Genomic DNA, 20,691 nt, shown 5'->3' with positions numbered 1-20,691 from the left:
CTTTACCCCAAGGTATTTTAGTTACCGTCTTCTCTGCTAGACCGCACATGTCCGAGTTTATTTGCTTTGAAGCTTTGTTTTACCGTGCGGGTTTTCTCAGGAAGACGAGTGGTGCAAGCCAGAGATTCCTTAGAGTCAGAGATTTTCGCTGCTGATCTGGCCTCGTCTATTCACGCACCGTCTGGATTAGATGTCGCATGGAAACCGAAGTCCCAGAACTTTCATGTTTATATTTATAGCTTTGTGAATTTTTTGAAGCGACACATTCCCCATCAATACTGCGAATTCCTGGGCAATTCCCCAGTGAGTGTATGCTAGACAAAAAAAAACACGAACGACAATATTTGTGTGGTGCCGGTTCAGCACTTGGTCTAGCACTGCGCTACTATTCTGCAGACCCAGTTTAAGTGTCTGCAAGATCAAACTAGTGCTTCTCAATTACGAGTATCCACTGCAGCAGCCATTCTCTTGACTGGAGAACATTAACGATGATTCCACCCAGAATACGGCACTGACGAATTTTCCCCGGAAACAGTTGAAGGAAACACATGTAGGCTTGGTAAATTCATCTACTACAGTAAATATCTTAACTACGTAATCCCCAACACAAGTCTATATACATGCACTGAGAAAGTTCATTCGAGAAAAACGGGTTTATACTACTCCACCCGTCCGTGTATAAGCGTACGGGTAGGACGAACGCCGTTGGGGCGGGTCCGTTGGCTCCGCAGGGACGGTATAGTGTGGCCCTCTCGTCGGGCTAATCATACAGCAAGTAAGGAGCTGAATAGATCGTTTTTGGTGAATCCTCCTGACACCCTCACCTCGTTTTTTTAATGAGTTTGTATAAAGGCGGGATGAATCGACTTAACTGAACTCACCAATCCACACTTTCATCCGTCGTCCTGTTCGTCTATTCTGGGCTATCGTTTTACAAAGTACATCCTACATATGTATACTACATGCGTAGGGTGTGCAGGGAATTGCATGTGCTCGGTTCGTCTCATGCTTTTGCTCTCAGACGCAATGTGTTGACATCAAAAATTGTGTTTCCTGCTAAATAATATTGGTTCTTTTGTAACACACGGAATCGTTTTTGGACTGTTTCTTTAATGAGAATGTCGATGATGCTAATATCCTAGATAAAAATGAAACTTCATGGCTTATGCAGACAATAGCCTCATTATTTCACTTGCCTATTCGAACCGTATTACCTCCTGGAGGGAAATGCCAACCAAAATTTTCCTAGAGGTCCAACTCCGTGGCATAAAGATACACATGTATAATAGCTCATATTATGCGGCAACCCAAACAAATAGGTATACGGCAGCCGTTTATTTTAAAACGGCTCCCATTTCTGTCAACTCTATAGGTATTTCTGCAGATAATGTTGTGGTGTTAATGTTTTGAAGACATGAGTTGACGTCATGTACAGCTTGTTGTGAAAATATTATACTCTGCATCGCAAGTGCTTGCCAGATTCATAATTTCCTTCCGACCAAAGCTTAACTGCAGATTTGTCACGCCCTCTTTGCTTCACCTGTCAGATACTGTACACTTGCGCGGTGCACGGCTACTGTTATGAATTGTAATATCAATTCACCTTTTGCAGAAAAAGACACATATCAAGAACAGGCGAGGTTTTTATTGTTTTAATGCGGGCTTTAAAAGCGCTTGTTACTCAGTCTTGGTTACCTAAATATAAATCGATCACTCCTACCACACTGTAATATATAAAGGGCTGGCACATTTTTGGTGCACTCACAAATAAAGCTGTCGCTGCCACAACACATGTTGAACCTCTGGGTCCTCCACCTGCGGCGCGATACTGAGGAAGAGCAGCGACACGTATGAACAGGATGAGGATTTATTAGAATCTGATAAAAAGTGCCGCGAGCCGACGCAGCCAGGAGAGCATGTGGCAGCTCGTGAAGAGCATGGTAAAAATGATGATGATCAGTGTCGTCTGCTAGAAGGGGTGAGAAGAGAAAGCCGCCACAGTCTCCCCCGCAGACAGATGAAGCTAGGTGGCTTCTGAAGGGTGGCGTAGCTGTACGGGGTTTTGACGGTAGTGCCGCACGGCAAGCGCAGATAGCAGGACCTGACAATATCGTCTCGGATCAGCTCTTCGATTCAACCCAAGGCCCACAATTATCTTGCACAATGTCTTTCACCTCGTAGAGCGATACGGTCCTTCTCCAATATTTCTGCCTTTTTCGCTTTGTTAGATGAGACATTTCAAAGCTCATTGGGCTACTCTTTCAACCAACGTGACCAAAAGTTTTAAAAATGATCCTATCTTTTGCGGCAAAGATTCTTTATTTGATCGGTGGTCGAGTCGGTGTTGATTGTTGGAACGTACGGTGGTAACTTTGTCAGTCGCCTTCCGAAGAGAAAATCTGCTGGACACCGAGGATGTGGTTCCTCAACGTTATTGAAAACGTAATTTAAAAGCCGCGAATTCACGACGGCCTACACACCTGTAATAGCGTGGCTCACTCTGTGTCGTTTACAAGCTTGAGTACAAGCATCTTCTTTAAACAGTTTTTACAGACAGTACGAGCCTCTCGTAAATCGCGCCCCACCAGGGAGCGCTCGGGCATATGAATTTCCATTCAGTTGTCTAGGATGAGAAGAAGGCAAACAGGTCGGGCTTTCCAATCATTCTCCAAAGCTTCTTAAGTTCTTTGCACGTCTTGACAAATGTTCGTGCAGTATCACTGTACACAGTTCAACAGAGACGACGCCTCGATATGAGCGTCCGCAGGGCACACAGAAAACTTTCCATCGTCATGTTTGTCACTAATTTTAAGTGAACAGCCCTTGTTACTGCGCACGTATAAAGGGCGACATAATAGCGCTTCTGGCAATGCGATTTCATGTACAGTGGTCCCGCCAAGTCACCTCCTGTCACCATAACGGATAGGATTGCTTAAAACGGTCTTTGGGCAGCGAAGATGACTCTAGCTTGACTGCTTTAGGTTGGAGGCGTTGACAGATGACACACCGTCGTATTGCCTTCTTCACCGACTGCCTCGCATTCAGAATTCAAAATCGTTCTGGGACTTGTGTCAGAGTGTCTCGGACTCCTCCATAGAAGACTGTTGCATGAGCAAGATGAATAATAGGTTTGTAGGGTGAGAGTCCTCCGGCAGTAGAAAAGGATGTCGAGAGCAGTAAATGTCGCCAGCATTCCCTGCTCTTTCATGAAGTCGAAGTAGCCCTGTCATCGCCGAAAAACAGTCTGAACTTCCCGATGCGACTTCGTGCGGGAAACGGTTTCGAGGTAGCGACGCAATCTGCTTAAATACTGAAGTGAGTTCGTTGCTTCCGCAGACAGGTCCCCACTTTTATCACTTTCTTTCTTTAGTTTCTTGACATATAGTAGGATCTATGCCGTCACACGTAGAAGTTTTGTGAGACTGCTGAACCGTTCACAATCAATCAGCGATGGCACCGGCGGCCTGGTATCAATACCGCAGGCATTGCTTGTCATCCCGTCTCAATTTCATCCAAGCTCGACTCTTCGAGTTCTATCTTCTCACGAAACTCATTCCATAAAGCTGAAGGACTGACAAGCCATCTATGTTTATGCCACCATAACTGCGACCAGCTCCGTCGGTGTGCGGGACAAACCTTGTGTGACCAAATCGGCCGGGACAGAATCTACACCGCGTTTTGTCCGTTAACGTGTGGATTTCTTGCGTGCGGTTTCGCACAAACGCCTTCCAGTAGGTGGGGTCTGTGCTTATCCAGCAAAGTGTAACCTGGGAATCCGACGCAAACGTTGTGTCAACAATACCGAGTTAACAGTTCTTGATGAAGTAGTCGTACATGCGGGACTCAAGGATAGCTGACTTAAATTCCAGCCTCGCTAGGGTGGCCTTCTTTAATGGCGCAACTCTCTTCTTCGCGAGCAGTAAGACTCTGCTGACGGCACCGCCGGCGTAGACTCTGCGGAGGTAGGCTATAGCTCCGTAATCCGAATCAGTTGCGTCCGAAAAAATGGGCAGACCTGATTTCTGGTTAGGGCCTTCCCGGCCGGGTCCTAGGAACCTAGGAATCCGAAGGTCCTAAAGCATAGTGACCTGCTTGCTCTATTTCAGCCAGACAGAAGACAACTTGGGTGGTAAGGGGTCATCAAAGTAGAGGATTTTGTCGTATGTTTGTCGTAAGTTTTTCGCCCGCACTAAAAAAGGCGGCAAAAATCCCAAGGGATCGTAGATCCCTGCCACCGCCTGAAGCACGAAGCGTTTGGTTCATTTATGCTTCTCGGTGAAGTGAAGCATTCCCTCTGGATTGCAAGAAAATGTGTCCGACTGGTTGTTTCAATGTAATCCCAACATCTTCAGTCTTCCAGAGGGGGAGCAAAGGAATTTTTTAACTGAAAGTATGCGTCGTTCAGACTCTGCAGCTGCAAAGGTGTCGTTGCTTGCACATTTGCGAATGTTCATGGAAGCTTCACGGAAAATCTTTATTCTTTCCGTATGCATCTGGATCGAGTTTTCAGTGGTAACGGATCGAATGAGGAGACCGTTCATGTACATCGAGTCTTGTAGCAGTCCAGCTGTCAATGGGAACCGGTTCTCTACGGAGGGAAAATGGTTCTTCAATGTAGCTGCCAGTAGGGAAGGACTCGAAGTGGCTCCAAAGGGCACCCGAGTCATTCTGTAGACGTCTAGTTCTTTTAGTGGTTCATCTGCTTTGGGTGATGTGCTGAACCACAAGAAGCAAAGCGCATCTCTGTCTTATTCCCCGAGGCCAATTTGGAGGAATGCGTTTTCAATGTCGGGAATCATCGCAAATTTGTACCTTCGGAAACGAAGCAAAGGCCTTGCTACGTCGGGGAATTAATCTCGGGCCGCCTTCTAGGTTCTCGTTCAACGACTTCGCACCCGATTCGTGAGACGGCGCGTCGAACACGATGCGTTCTTTTGTTGTAGCTCGGTCCTCACGTATTACAGCTTGATGCGGCATGTATTATAGTCTTTCTGAAGAATGCCCTTTTGTGTGGGGTGCGCTTTGTTCAGATCCCTCCTTGAGGTATTCTCCAATAGTAGAGTCGTATCTTTCTAGAAGCTCAGCGTCTCTGTTGAGCTTCTTCATGAAACTGTGCAGATGCTTGTTTGCAACCGCGTAATTCTCACACAGATCGATCCTCTCCTTCCATGGTAACGCGACTTCGTATCGCCGGCTTTGTTCGACATGTCTACAAATTTTGTCAGCACTGAATTGTTGCTCATCGCTCGGTCCTCTTCGGCTTTCATTCTGATGCTTTTAACGTCCCAGAAGCCAGTCAAAAGTTTGGAAATCTCGTAATCTTCAACGAATGTTCGAAGAACAACAACATTGGCACAGTGAATGATGTCGGCTGCAGCAGGGAGTGGACCTTGAACAGTCCATCGTAGTTTCATGTTTACGGGCTTCAGCCTTCCATGCACAGGCCGCACTGCACCGGTCACTATCTCTTAATAAAATTCTGACCCAATAAGGACCACGACCAGTTTACCCTCCTCTGCTTGTACCGAAAGAGGCTTCGTATCGATGTCCATATTATTCATTTCCATTAGAACTGTTTCTTCTAATACAGGAATGTTTTCAAGGCAAAATCATCTCTACTTCTAGGGCTTCGATGCTGATCGGATAATTTGTTGTCTGCAGCGAAAAGAACTCGCACATTCTTCATCGTTTTCCGCGCGTGTTGGCCTCCGAACAAGCCAACGGTCCGCGTCTCCTCTTCAAGCACTTCGCAACCGAGTTTCTGAGCAGCATCCGCAATAATAAAGCTTCGCTGACTTCCTCCATCAAAGAGAACTTGGTAGCCCCCCGATGTTGTCATGCCTTCATTTATTGCCTTCACTGTCTAGGTTCACCTCGTCTGGAAGTGACAATTTGTTTAGGACAGTAATCTCGAATTCTTCTTAGTGGCTCTGATTGACTCCACTCTTGGTGTACTTTTCCAGAGTGTCCTTCTTTCTCTCTGAAAATCATGCTTATCTTGCACCTATGCCTCCATGATCACTGCATCCATAATTACTTAGCACCTCTACATTGCGCACAGTACCTGGGCTGTCACTTAAGATGAAGTGAATTCATTTTTTTGTTTTACCAACCAGACTTTTTATGTCCAAGTCGTATTCATCTGCTTGTGGAACAGTGTGTTTATCAACCGCAGTAAATTTCTCTACGCAAATCAAACAAGTGTATATCCTCTACTATTGCGATTGTGTAATCTATAGTGTCCCACTGGCCCTTCTCCGATACGCTTCTTACCGACTTTTGCGTTAAAGTCATCCATAACAAACGGGAACCGCGTAGTTGTGCTCTTTATTCCTGATTTCACGTCCTCGTTGCATATTTCCACGGCTTCGTAAGTGCAGCTAGGTATTGGCGCTTAGTTCTGTACAATCTTTGCCTGTAAAGCCTATTTTGTTTGCACACAGCAGCTGCGACTCTTTCGTTAATGCTGACAAATTTTTTCATGTTGCTTGCTGATTATTGATGTTTTAGGAATCCCATCAGTTTTCTTCCCTCTTATATTGTACTCTGTAGCACGAAATATGCCTGCTAGTCAGCTCCATCAAGCCTTCTTTTCTTCTAACTTCCCTTAACCCAAGGATATCTCATCTAATATCTGGGAGTTCCTATAGTAGTACAGAAAAGCTTCTTTCGCCAGATACGGTTCGCGCGCTGAAGTTTGCGAGGGTCAAGTTCCCCAGGCGGCCTTTCTGGACCTTGATATCGTTAGCACCCTTTGCTCTAGCGGGGTCATGATTGCCGCCGTGGTCGGGTGCTGTACATCCGCTGGGTACTTAGGGCCAAAATGTGCTTTGACAAGTCGCAGGAGAAGCCGGCCAACTAGTGCACCAGGTCGGCCATATCCTGTTCGCAAGAGGAAGTGCTGTTTGTGTACCAAAGAATCTTCTCCTCATGGTTGAAAATACCTGGTTTAGCCTCTGAGCTATCAAGGGTGATGGCTACTTCTGGAGCACGCAGCACGCCTTACCTGTGCTTGTTGGGGTTTGAAAGGCGGACTAAAGAAAAGCTATCTCTACAGCAATCGAGTACCCTTATTGCGGAGTGGTCGTGTGGGGAGGAATACGTCACACCCGCCTGCCTGGGTCTCGATGCGGGGAATTCCTTCTTAGTACATCTATGTCAGTGAGAATCGAAACCGTACCCACTTTTAAACCTTTTGGCGCTCTTGCGCCTTCGGGAGTAATGTCAGCGTTTTTAAATAACTATAGACAATTTATAAATAAATATATGAACGAAGCATACCCCTGTATTACTGTGATCATCTGTTAGACGCTCTGCGATCGGACACTCGCGAACGGGACCAAAACTTATCTTTTGAACGCTCAGCAGCTTTCCGTTCCTAATACAGCTATGCGAGGGAGAATCGAACCCGTCTCAACTTATCACCGTTCTAGCACCATAGCGCCGATTGTATGAAAAACTGCGCTTTCCTACAAAGTATTCACACTTACCTACCCATATTTTCAAACCTGCCTTTAATATAGTGAACCTAAACCCAAAGTGTGTGTACCAGCTTGCGTGATTGAATATATATATTTTCAACGAAAAACTTTTGCCTTTACCTGCTTAACGACGTACATATTAATTGAAATTGTGTGGGGCCAGGTTGTATACCTTTTGTGCAAAGTTCATTTATTTTTACATAAGAACAGTTTAAGGTCTATTTAATCATGAACTGGCTCAAGCATCGCAGACGAGTTCAGTGGCTATTTGATTGCATGCCTTTGCGAAGAGCTCTACTTCTCTTCTGTATGCTTTACAAAAAGAGTCGGTAAACGATACAAGGGTGATGTAAATTTCTCAAATTCCCTTTAAAAGCAGGTGCAAAAGCATTAGGCTGAAGAAGCACCACCTTGCACCACCCAAGCGTATATGACGCAAGGGGGACTTCGGATAATGGGCGTGCACAAAATGACGGCGGGCGCATATACTACAGAGGGTGGGAACACAAAATTGATCATCTTGTTTATCAGCCATTAGGTGAGAATATTTCATTCCTTCATTTTACACGAAAGCCTAATAGAATTCCGCTGAGCTTTTTGGGCCAGGCGGGCATGTGAACTTTAACTGAGAAGTGGAAACATAGGCAAAATTGTAAATGGCCATGAGGCACACCATGGAGCATATGTCAGCTTCTCAGAACTTGTTCTGCCAGCCTTCATAAGTTGGAAGCTATTTATTGACACAAAACACATGAAGTGCGCTCTCTCAGGCAGAATTCCTTAAACAAAGGTTGAAGAGACAGAAACCTCGTCATGTGCCTTTATAGCTGTCAGGATAGAAAAAACCAACAAACGTCGGCTTTCGACAGGGTCATTGCGCTTACTTTGGCCCGTAATAGTTCGCTTAAGACTTTTGTTAGGTGTTTGCTCAGTCGGAATTCTGCGACTGATTTCCTTGATTGCCACGTCAGAGGAGGTCGTGAGGTTTGGTGTGCATCAACCGCTCAAGTGACCACCGGCACGGTTTCTGTTCACAAGGCGTTTTTATTCACAACATGCATGAACCAAGTCCGACGATAAATCTCAAATACATTATTCTTAACATTTTCAGTAAGAGAAATACCGACATCAATAGCCTCGATGTAGCCGGAACGAATCACGCCAAATTGATAAAAAAATAACGATGCACTGCTTAGTGTTTCAGGTAATTAAGTTTTCACTAGCCCGCACGAATGTTGGCACTCGTGCGAAGGCACTTGAGCGCAGTGATGACAATAAGGATTATGAAGAATATTGTGACTACCACTGATAATAGCGGCGAGCACCTAAGGTAGATAATATTGAGATTATTTGGTGTGAGAATAGAGGCGAGCGCTGATGATCATTTCGGTTTGAAGCTAGAAAACAGCGCAGACAATAAAGAATGTCGTAAAAACAGAAAAACACGTGCTGACGAACAACTTAGAAAAATTTTGTTCGAAGTGACAACATAGAAGGAGGTGCACGTGTAATCTTAAACAGTACAAGAAAGACAAGTAAAGGGACATACTAAAATTATGGACTCCGGAAAAACAAACAGTCAGAATCTAAAAACAGCCATTCTTTACGTTTAGGTGCAAAATAGGTATATTCCAGCCTAATGAGTTCCACAGCAGTCGAACTGTCCACAAAGTTCCCGTAGAATCATTCTTTACTGCAGACATTCCTGGCCGAGCCATTGGTTCGCGTAACAATACCCTATTCGAAGCATTATCTCTGTTTACGGATCATTACCTATTCGACATTCCGGCTTTTCTTCCTTCATGCGTTAGAAAAGATAAATAAAGGTGGGCGCTAACCCAGTGAAACCCTTCTTGTTACTCTTGACATTGCCGCATTGTATACAAACATACCTTCGTCGAAGGAATCGAAGCCATTTCAAAAGCTTTATCAGAGAAACCACTACAACATGCACCAGAAGTGTACATACCTTTGTTAAAACTACTTTTAACTCTCAAGCATTTTGAATTTGACTCGTCTTACTTCTTGCAAGTTCTTTGCAACCAGCATGGGTACTCCATTCAACCCTACCTATGCCCATATTTTCATAGGGCAACAAGAAGCAATCCTGTTAACCTCTTTTACTTATAAACGCCAGGTTTACCTCTGCTAAATTGACGACATCTTCAGGATTTCGGATCACGGTCGCGCGACTCCAGAAAAGAATAGATCTCATCTCAATTCTTCGCATTCGATTATTAAAATCTCCTGCCAGCATTCTGAAAAAAAGAACTTCCTAGATGTTACTGTAATTCTAGACAACGCTAAACTTCAAACCATGCTTTTAAAAAACTCCAACCACAGGCAGCAGTATCTAGATGATAAAAGCAATCACCCGAGACACTACAAACAAGGGATCTTCTGTAGAACAGGCCACCAGACTTAGATGAGTATGCAGTTATGACAGGGGCTACGTAATGCATCTAGACGAACTCACGTCCACACGAATGAACAGGAACCATCCCAAAAGCTCGCTTGATCAGGCGTACCAACGTCCATGCAATTTCAACAGGGACGACGTGCTAAGCAAATATCGACAAAACGAAAGTGCAAGGCCGGGTGCTCTAATAACTAAATTTTCAAACGCCCCATTTCTACCCCTTTTTAGGCAGCAATGACCTCCCGAAAACGATGTTCTCGGAACCACCAAGGGTTATCTTGCGGAGAAAAAGCAATCTTAACGATATTTTAGTGCAATATAAGAAGGCCTTCGCAGCGACTTCTCAAAGCCAGCTGCCCCCGTCCTAAATGCAAAACTTGCAGGCACATGCAGACAGACTTCATTGTAAAAACAGCCGGTAATTTTGTTCGCAAGGTTAATTCAATATTTATGTGCACTTCATCCAACATTGTGTATATGATACACTGCTCAAGGAGTCAAAAACAGTATATAGGACAAACGAGTCAACCTATGAGCATACGTCCTAACGGTCACCGGGCAGATACTCTTAGCAAATCCTCCATAGCTGTAGCGCAGCATTTCAACCAACCAGGCCACAATTTTGGAGACCTTAGGCTGGATATACTTCAGTGAGACATTAGGTCTCCTAAGGACAGAGCATACCGAGAATCCAATATAATTAAGAAAATAAAGTCCATAGAACCTGCTGGTATAATGCGTCTAGGGGAAACTTGGAGTCCTTGCGATATTCACAGGGAATAAAGCAGTAGGCACTAGTTTTTTTGTTCCTTATCCGGATAATATTACCCCTCTCTCTGCTGGTTATGTGACAACCTAATTCTTTTTTTTTTATTCCTTAGCTTCCAGTTTAGTGCTGCCATGCATCCCTCCAAACATTTCTCCGGATTTTCAATTTATTTTTATTTTTTTTCTGTCTATTTGTCCGCTTTCTCTTGTGCCCCGCACGTCCCTCAAACTTTCTTTTTGCGATTTTGAGTTTCAGAAAAGGCCTGTTTCAGGAATGTTACTGTTGGCGGCTTGTGCTATTTTAGTTTTGCTGTTATTGCTTTTTCTTTTTTGTGTGTGTGGTATTTCGTTTTTTTTCCTTGACCTAGTTGTTTTTCACATTCTCTACATTTTCTTTTTACGTGGTGCTTGCAGATTGCTTCTGATAAAGACTCATTTCACCACCAGTTGGGATTCTGGTGTTTCTGAGAACCTTTCCATTTTCGTGCACTGTTTTTCTCTTCTTTGTCCTGTTGCATGTCCGCTGCGAAGAAGAGATATAGCGTTTTCCTGAGCTTTTGGGTTGTAGCTAGCGCATATCCGACTGCTCGTGGTGAAGAGGGCCTTCTTTTTATTCCCCGGGCTGTCACTGAAGCCTCTACATGACCGGAGCAGTCGTCTAGCGTTGAGCTTCCTTAAGACACCCTACGGCGCCAAGACATCCAGAACAAAGGTCCTCACTATGCCCACAGCGAAACAGAAAGCGAAATGAATGCCTGGTTGAATGGAGACAGAAATAAGAGAAGGCCGTCAAAAGAGCAAAGAAACTAAAGGGGAAAATGTCGTAAGTCGGATATATTTTGAAAAAAATATGAACAGAAACATTGTGACGCTGACTACCACTCTCGAATCCCACTGTCTTGGAATTATTTGATTGCTCAACTCTAGCCATTGTAACCCGTCGTCGTTGTGGCACCATCACTTCTCCGTACGTAAGTAAACGTTCCGAGCTCTTGAGTATGCAGAGATTAGTCACTTACTGTGATTCTATCATTAGGAACCGGGCCGCCTCCTAACAGTCCTGCCCGTCATGACATCTAGAAATTTCAGTTCCTACCACCCACGGTTCCTCGTCTCTATCACATGTGTTCTGACCACAAGGGCATCCCTGCCTTACTCCGTTCGTTTAACCACTTTATTATAAAAGCTTGGGTGAGACGTTACCGCACAGCACCTTGAATTCCCGAAAATATGCGACAGAATCGGCAACCGCTTGGTCTGGTTTAGACACGCTACAACCACTGAAAAATGGGTCAACTCAGGTTCCTCTTTCTAGCATAACAAGGAGTGGAGGACTCGTCCTACCAGTTTGGTTCTACCGTGCTTTCATCATTAAGTAGCGCTTTAAATGGCACGACAGGAGAAAAGACACATTCGACGCAGTCGTGTGTGTCAGCCAGTTGTCATCCCGTTTGAAGCACTAGTTAACGATGTAGAAACGCCAACTAGTCCAAATGTTTATTTTACTGAACCACCGTAGTTTCTCTATTCGAGCTTGTACAGCTCTCGAAATGGACTAGTATGGGTGATGCATGAGACTGGATCCGCATACCGATGGGTGGCGACGGCGGTCGATCACTTGTGAAGAGGTGATGAGACTCATTCGGGCGGTTCTAGGTGAACCAACAGTGTGCAAAATCTGGCGGGACTTGCTTTGACTCCTTTTGTTGTATTTTTATTTGCCAAATGCCTGTATAGATTTCCTGACTCCAGACTATATACCTCTTTCGGTTTTACTGGTACTTGTAATGTTTTTGCACAGTTTTTAGAGGAATATTCGAATTGCACACTAACACCCGTTTTAACTAAGGAGTTCGGACGGCATACATGTTTTTACTCTCAGTCATATAAGAAGTTTTTTGTACGAACAAATCTTGATTTCAGCAGATTTTCTCAATTGTGTATAGAAATTTCGAATATACAATAGGGAGGTAAAGTGACGTATATTACGCAAAACAGAAGAGGCTGATGTAACCTGCTATGCATGGCTGACACGAGACATGCGTGGAACGAGATGTGGAAATGAATGCAAGACATATAGGTATACCTTACTTGGACAACATTGAACCCTTTCCCGGAAACGTGCCTTGCTTCCACATAATAGCAGTTTCCTAGAAGCTGTGTGCTGAAGTAACAACAACAAAAAAACGACAGTGCTTCTCTAGTACACCGCCATTGGCAGGGTTGTACATATGTTACTTGCTCGGGAAGAAAAAAGGAACTTGAAGACACGCACATTTTTCTGTCATGAGCTATCAGTAAAGTCCGATGATGTAACGAAGGTTGAAGAAGGACGCAAAAGAAAAGCGAAATTTGTGACGCATATAAACGATCACGTCACTGCAAAAAAAATTAACTACTGAGAGAACAAGCCACGATGAAGAATTTGGATTCAGCAAGCCAAATGACAAGAGTTTCGAATGAAGGGAATTGTTATTTACGATGCATATGCCGAAAAACGCACCCTAGTATTTTCCATGAGCAAGACCCTAATTATCGATGAAAGAGCTGAAATACAAGGTATCGCTTGAAGTGAAGCGTCCGATATCCTCATACACCTGCAATCTCACCCCTCGTATCGAAAACTTACCTTCTCTAGGTGACTGAGAGGGAACAAGACGCTGCACCATTTCTTATTGAGAGGCATGATTTTGTGCTAAAGTGATGGTTACAGGGCGAGGTTTGGGGCACACTTTTTGTCTTCTTCCTATTTGTGGCTTTCTTAACGCCTAACCACCCAGCGAACATCGTTTATTGTAATTCAATAGCCTTGTTTAAGACGTTTGACGTTCTAGACAAGTACACATTTTGCGCCACTTATGAATGACTCCCTTTAAAATGTGTGTCAACAGGAACGGAAGGAAAAATCAAATGGGCCAGCCAGCGTTTTTTGAATAGTATAAAGCAAGGCATGGACCTCTTAGGGAATAAAAAGGTGACACGATTTGACGGCTTACGTACCGTTTCTGTAGGCTGTGGTTGCTCTATGACGCGTAGTGGGGCACACCTTGGTTTACTAAGTGTAGATACGTTTAGGGCCACGCCTTGCATCATAGCTCGCTTGCTGGACCCAACTGCAGGCGGTGCACCGTCGTAGGCGCTGTGGTTGCGGCACAATCCAGAGACTTCGACTTCCAGATGGTTTATGTAGTCGTAAATATTCAAAAGTCATAAACCACTGGCGCTGGTCATACATCTCCCTGTTGTTTAGGGCGAAGAAAGCTGTAGGTCCAGTTGAGGCAAAATACATGTAAGTAACCGGCAGCTCCCGCGTTCTTTAATGAGAATCTCTCGGTGTGCTAGTTTTCACGATAGTAAGCAAAAAAGTGGCAGTTCAACGCTGGCACGTGCGGGACGAAAAGCAAGTACAAAAAAAAAACGAACTCCCGTTGGGCCAGATTCAGGCAGGGGGTGCGCGAACACTGCCAAATCAAGAAATTCGATTCGGATTGAGTGGTAGCAGTGATCTTATAACGGCACTACAGCCGATTGTGGCGAATCACCTATCTGCACTTCCGCAGCTGTTACATTGAGTGGAACGGCTTTAATTTTTTTGCCTATTTTTGCTTGAGGATCTCTGTCAACAGCGCCCTCTGGAGGTGGTTTTATAAAAATAACAGCGCAGAACCCAATTTGTCTCTGCTACTGGTTTGGTGGTCTTGGAATACATTGTTTATATTATTGTTTTCACAATACACCAGCCACGAAGTGAAAAAGACGATTATCTACTTTACCAAACGTAGGTTTACCTTCCGGTAAAAGTAACAGTTACATTCTTAAGCGCAACAGGGAGAGGAAGACTTGACATAATAAAGCAGACGTACCGGTTTTTCAACGATATCGTAATATTGGCAGCCACTCTGCATATTGTATTTTTATTTTTTTCCGTGACTCTTTTTTTACGTGAGGACGTTATGTGTGGAGACCGAAATTCTCGAAATTCGAACACCCGTTCCAGTCGTAATAACAAGAAGGCCAAATACAATTTTAGGTTGCCATTGCAGGGTAAAAGCCCGATAGACTCTTACATATGTTTAAATATTTACAAAGAAAGATGCACAGAATCTGTATCTGCGGCTGAAAATAACAAAAATGCTGTTTATGATTGCGCAAAGGCGCAAACACCAAAAACGTAGCAGTTGTATTTCCCCATAAAACTTCTCAATCAGTCAGCGATGCACTGGCTTAGTTCAACAAACGGGCGAGGTTGCATGTAGTGAAACAGGCGTAAACAAGAATACGTCATAGCGGAAAATTCTGAATAAAAAGAGCGCTTCGTGTTTCTCGCATGCGCATGAATTATGACGAAGCGAAAAGAGATACGCCTACGCCTATAAATACGCCTACAATAAACACGCCTAAATTTAGGCATTGGTATAAAAGCTTCGTTTGGTTTAGCAGTGCCTGAACGCCCTGGTATTGGTCATAACAATTCAATTGACAGTCTCCCGAGCATGATATTGTACGGCCCGGTGCTACAGGTCCACTCGCAAAGAAAGGGGATCTATTTAGGGCATTAAGCTATAGTTTACAATTTTCAGAGCAGACCGAATTTTGCTTACGCAGACTCTTACCTCGAGCAGTTCCTGTATCCAAGGAAGGGCAGCGTAGGGCAGTGGCGAGTTCGCAATCGCCCTTAGTCTTTTTTCTCCACGTGAGAAAGCTAAAAAATTACTTGCTTTGATCTGATTGGATTCCTTCTCTTTGGTATTGTCAAAGAATCAACTCCGAAACAATTCTCCTCCGTATGACGAACGTACAAAGCATTGGTGATCGGAGCAATTCTCTCTTGAAACATTCTTACGTAGACCACCTCTTGGTTATCAGTAGATCAACCACCGCAGGGTTTAATTAAGAGGCCACATTTAGTTATACATGTGACGGATGCCGACTTAGAAACTGATCACCGCACCAACCACGTGTTGCGCGCTATAATAGAATACTTTGAAGGATTCAACCACGGACGCGCCAATGGGATATCAGGAAAACGGTCCCAGTTCTGGGACTAAAAACACCACGCCTCATATTGAAATAGTTTTTCTTCAGAACGAGATGCGCTTTTCTAGTGGGTTCCGCAGAGCTACCAGACCGAATTTTGAAGTGCGGAAAAACGACGCATCTTCCGGTCCCCTCAGCAAACAAAGCACGCTTCCAAAAATTACTCCCACCTCCCCACGCGGGAACCCCTGTGTTGATGCAACGCATTGGGGAATCCGTGGTTGTTTCCGTTAGGTTGATCGCGTGAAACGTGCCTTCAACCCATTTCCGCGGCTATGACACAACCTTGCGAGGATATGACGCAACACAATCCAACACAATCCACTTCTAATTTTATCCAATCCAATCCAATCCAATCAAATCCAGGCCAAGCCAAGCCAAGCCAATCCAATCGAATCCAATTCAATGCCTCTCGAAAAAGAATTTGCTATCGGAGAGGAGAGGGCGTGAGCAGCGGAGAGCGCAGCTCGTGCGGAGAGGAGAATGAGAGGGGTGTGGACGGACAACGACAAGGCCGTATGGAGGAACAAGGCGAGTGAATGAGATGCCGTCGCATCTAAAAAACGAAAGCGAAATACAGTTGAAACCGCCGTACTTCCTTCATGCCTCACCTTGTCCGAGGTATAATGAAATTCCCAGTTGCGCGGAATACTGACGGGGAAAAACTGTCGGACTTCCGTCGCTAATCCCCCTCCATATTTAACCTCGAAATATGTCAAGATAAAAAATATAGACGTGTTTCTTACATCAGGAGTCAAGATGTGGATTGTCATTTGTACAAGCTACAGAATGGACTACGCAGAGAGTTAGCCACTCTGCCCAAGGGGACTGTAGAAACGACTGCTAACTTTTGCAGCAACCAAGTTGCACAGTGACATCGACTCCCTTAAGTTTTGGGACCGCGGAAATGTATAATACTGCAATGTGAGGAGTCTTTGGGTACAGCAATTCAAACCCCAGCATTATCACAAGATACCAGTCCCCAACGAACAGACCAACCGGGCACCTGAACAAACCCATCCTGGATATGCAGTCTCCATACATCAACGTTGAACGTACGACATGCGACAAAATTGAGCTGTTACTCACGTTTCTATACAATGAAGTTATTTTGTACTCCGGTCAAGGATTTCTGCTGAACAGAGCTCCGTACAATGTTCGACCTCACGCTGCCGCACGTAGAAGGTGACGACGACCTCTACGCCGATGTCGAAGAGTACCTACAACGTTTGCAGGAGCCACGCTAGCTTGTTTTAGTTCGTACAACAAACTCTCAGCTCGTGTAATCCGCATGGTAGATCATTGGACGCATAGACACCGAGTATCACTCCGGTGGTCTTTTGTGGGTTTGAATACCCCCCCCCCTAGACCCCACACCCTCACTGAGAAGGTTTTATAGCGATACTTTGCAACAGTTATGATGCAATTACGTGTTTGGCATTTTGTCTATGAAGTTGGATATGCATCTTTTCTATGAAGTTAGCTAGGGGAAATTATCACAACACACACGGCCGAAGCACGCACGTTGTCACGTTTACCTCAATACTTTCTATACCATATGGGCGTAATTGTATTGCTTACATAGGAGTTTTATTGTAGCTTCAGAGGGGGCAATGCAGCGAGCAGTATCTGCTGTTTCGTGTGCAAAGGTGTTTTCTCAGCAATGCCGCGTCATGACTGGCTGTTTAATGTTGTCAAGTAAAGCCATATTTTATACCTCTTCGTTGTTAATCCCCATACGCAATCTTCTATATAGAAAACGGGAATTTTCTGGCCGTCACGTAACTGCACTGTTTTTTTAGTTTTTTTGATCAAAATTGATGCTATCAGTAACGCTAGCATTCTAGATAAATTTGTCACGAGCGAATCCCGCAGCGTTAGATTCCCAGACTCTCGTCTGCAGATGTCCCTTCTTTCGGTGGTTTTCCAGCATGTTTTTTCCTTATGTATATTCGGGAGAACGTGTTCGTTTCCATAAACGTTCACATATACAAGAGCCTTGTTTCGTTCCACACTACGTGACGATATGTTATTCTTGCTAGGGTATAAATAAGTGTAGGCAGTACTGAATTAAAATATATACATGTTCATGAAGATAATATTTGTGTAAGGAGCTGAACAATTCTAAACAAATTTCTGCACGACAAAAAGCAAGTACAGCGCTTTCATAAAGCAGTTATTATTACCCTCAAAGCGGCAACAACACCTGCCGCAAGTGTTGAAGACAATTCCAAGTTTTGCGTTCTGGTGTTGACGTTCCCTTTCTTGCAGAACAAACGTACCTTCAGCACTAATTTGTGTACGAAATGCCCTATTTTGCGTCATGTGAGGTCTGTAAAAACAATTTATTATTTTTCGACAGCTTTCAAACGTTTGTAGCCAACAACTCATCTTCTGTGTCTTCGTTTGGAAGATTCAGCTTTACCTGCAATAAGTGATCCGTCATGCAATAAAACATACACTCGTTTTGCAGTTCCCTAATTGTCGTTGATACGTCTTTAGATTGCCCGTCTATTTTCTATAAAATACTGTTAAAATATTTTTGTTTGTTATCAATTTTCTCTTTTTTGTTAAGTACTGCGAAGTATTTGCTGATCTTTGCTCCCCTCTGAATTTATCTTAGCGATCTCGCTGCTGCGAACTTGTCACCAGGAAGCCACGCGCCACCGCTTCTTATTTCTGCGGAAGAGACTGAACTAAAACAAAGTTCACAATGTGAATATGTGAGCTGTAGTGTGGAATCTGTCGTAGGTATCGTAATTCTCCACCATTGAGTGGGGCTCTAATGCGTATGCGAAAAAAAAAGCCTACAGCGTTTTATAATACCCTTGACATTCCGCCTTGATAACTTCCCGAAGAAAAGCACATTCCTTTCTTGCTATCTTAGAGAAGCAGGTCCGGTGTGTTTATTGGACATTTATAAGAACTAAAATATTAACGGGATAAAATGAACCCAACGCTGCCGTAAGGCCGCAACGCTTGTGAAAGAGAGACTCTAAGAAAAAATCTCGCCTCTCACACTGCGTCGCGTGGTACCAGCTGCTCATGTAATGAAGAATGAAAGGCCATGCCAAAACAGTATATCTCTAAAGCGGGACCCCAAAAAATTGGCTTTATAACAGAAGTTTGTCAATTTGTTTATTGCAGACCCACATTCACAGAGAGTCAATTTCTTCATTTCTAGCATATACACCTTGGGCGATGGAATTTGTAGCTCCGCTCCTGTTTCAGGAGTTTGCTGGAGCAACACAAATAAGTATAATATTCCTGCACGACAACTGCTAAGAACTAACTAAAGGACACACCTTGTAATCGCGTTTCCTGCTGTTCATAATTCTTTAAAAGGCAGTTCTGGTCTGTAAGATGAACCTCGTCATCATCATCAACAGCCTGCTCTGGCCTACTGCCGGGCGATGACCTCACCCATTAACTTTGACGGGCTTCTGTCCTGCGCAACTAGGGCCCTCTCTTTGGTATCTAATCTCTAGCTCTACTAGAACACCGTTGTCGGTTCGGCTCACTACATCGCCAGCCCAAGTCCAGTTCTTTTTCGTTACTTGAACTATGATATCACGTACTCGAGCTTGTTCTCTGATCCATGAAACTAGTTTCCTGTGGGCGACTGTTACTGTAATCATTATTCCCTCAATGGCACGTTGAGCCGATGAAAGTTTGCTTTCCCATTTTTAAGGCGCCAAATTTCAGATCCGTATGTCATAACCTCTAGGGTGCTCTGGTTTCATACTTTTATTTTGATTGAGAAAGGTAGCCTGGTTTTCATTATTTTGAAGTGGTTTCCGACTGTTTCGTAAGTGTTTTCTCACTTTATGAGTCTATACGCACTGCGCAAATGGCTGAGCAAGCTTTTGCAGTACGATGCCTCCTCTCTCCTTAAGAGAGCTGCGCTTATGCCGTCGGCACCTGCAGATTTTCCTCTTTTCGTGTTCTTCAGTCTTTCTCATTTCCTGTTCAGGAACTAGTGGAACACCGCAAGTAAACCTTGTACTCTCAGAAGTGTTACGTGATTTAACGTCGCTGGCGTAGTAAGGAGTAGAATCGATCTGCTACAGTTATTATCTCGTCAATGTTGTGCATAATGTTAGTCTGCTAGTCCGTGATTTCGTGCATCCGATATTTTTTCGATGGGAAGCTTCCTCTGAGTTGCTTTCAAACTTCCTCCTAATTGCAGAGTTTTGTTTGAGTGGCATGTTTATGAAGAATATAGTTTGTTTATTTCTGCTTAAAACTTTAGGTAGCTTTCGAACTCAATTTCACTCAGCAGATATGACACCTACATGTCCTGACGGCTCGCCATCATTTCTTGCGTTTTCTTGGTCTCTTACCGTTTTGTTTCCAAACGCTTCATTTCGAACAGCTGCTACCGATTCTTTGATTGCTGTTTATAGGTTGTCAATTATTTGTCTTCACTGTCCAGGTTCACCTCGTCTGGCAGTGCCAATTTGTTTAGGATAGTAATTTCGAATTCTCCTTAGTAGCTCTGATCGACTCCACGCTTGGTGTACATTTCGCGAGTGTCCTTCTTTCTTACTGAGAATTATGCTTATCTTGAACCTAAGGCTCTATGATCACTGCATCGAACATTACTTAGAACCTCTACATTGCGCACAGTACCTGGGCTTTGACTTAGGATGAAGTGAATTATATTTTTTCTTGTACCATCAGGACTTTTTATGTCCAAACACACTGTTCCAAAAACAGATGAATATCAGTTTTTGGAAGAGTGTGTTTATCAACCGCAGTAAATTTCTCTACGCAAATCCAACCAGTGTATATCTTCGACTATTGCGATTGTTTAATCCAAAGTGTCCCACTGACGTTTCTCCGATACGCTTCTTACGGACTTTTGCGATAAAGTCACCCATCACAAATGGGAACCGCGTTGTTGGGCTCTTTATTGCTGATTTCACGTCCTCGTTGCATATTTCCATGGCTTCGTCAGTGTAGCCAGGTATTGGCGCTTAGGTC

Source organism: Haemaphysalis longicornis, unplaced genomic scaffold, assembly GCF_048455015.1.
Source record: "Haemaphysalis longicornis isolate Haplotype H1 unplaced genomic scaffold, Haemaphysalis longicornis Haplotype H1 scaffold_6, whole genome shotgun sequence".
In the NCBI taxonomy this organism is placed as follows: domain Eukaryota; kingdom Metazoa; phylum Arthropoda; class Arachnida; order Ixodida; family Ixodidae; genus Haemaphysalis; species Haemaphysalis longicornis.
The sequence above is the reverse complement of the archived record's forward strand: the minus strand, read 5'-3'. Positions refer to the sequence as shown.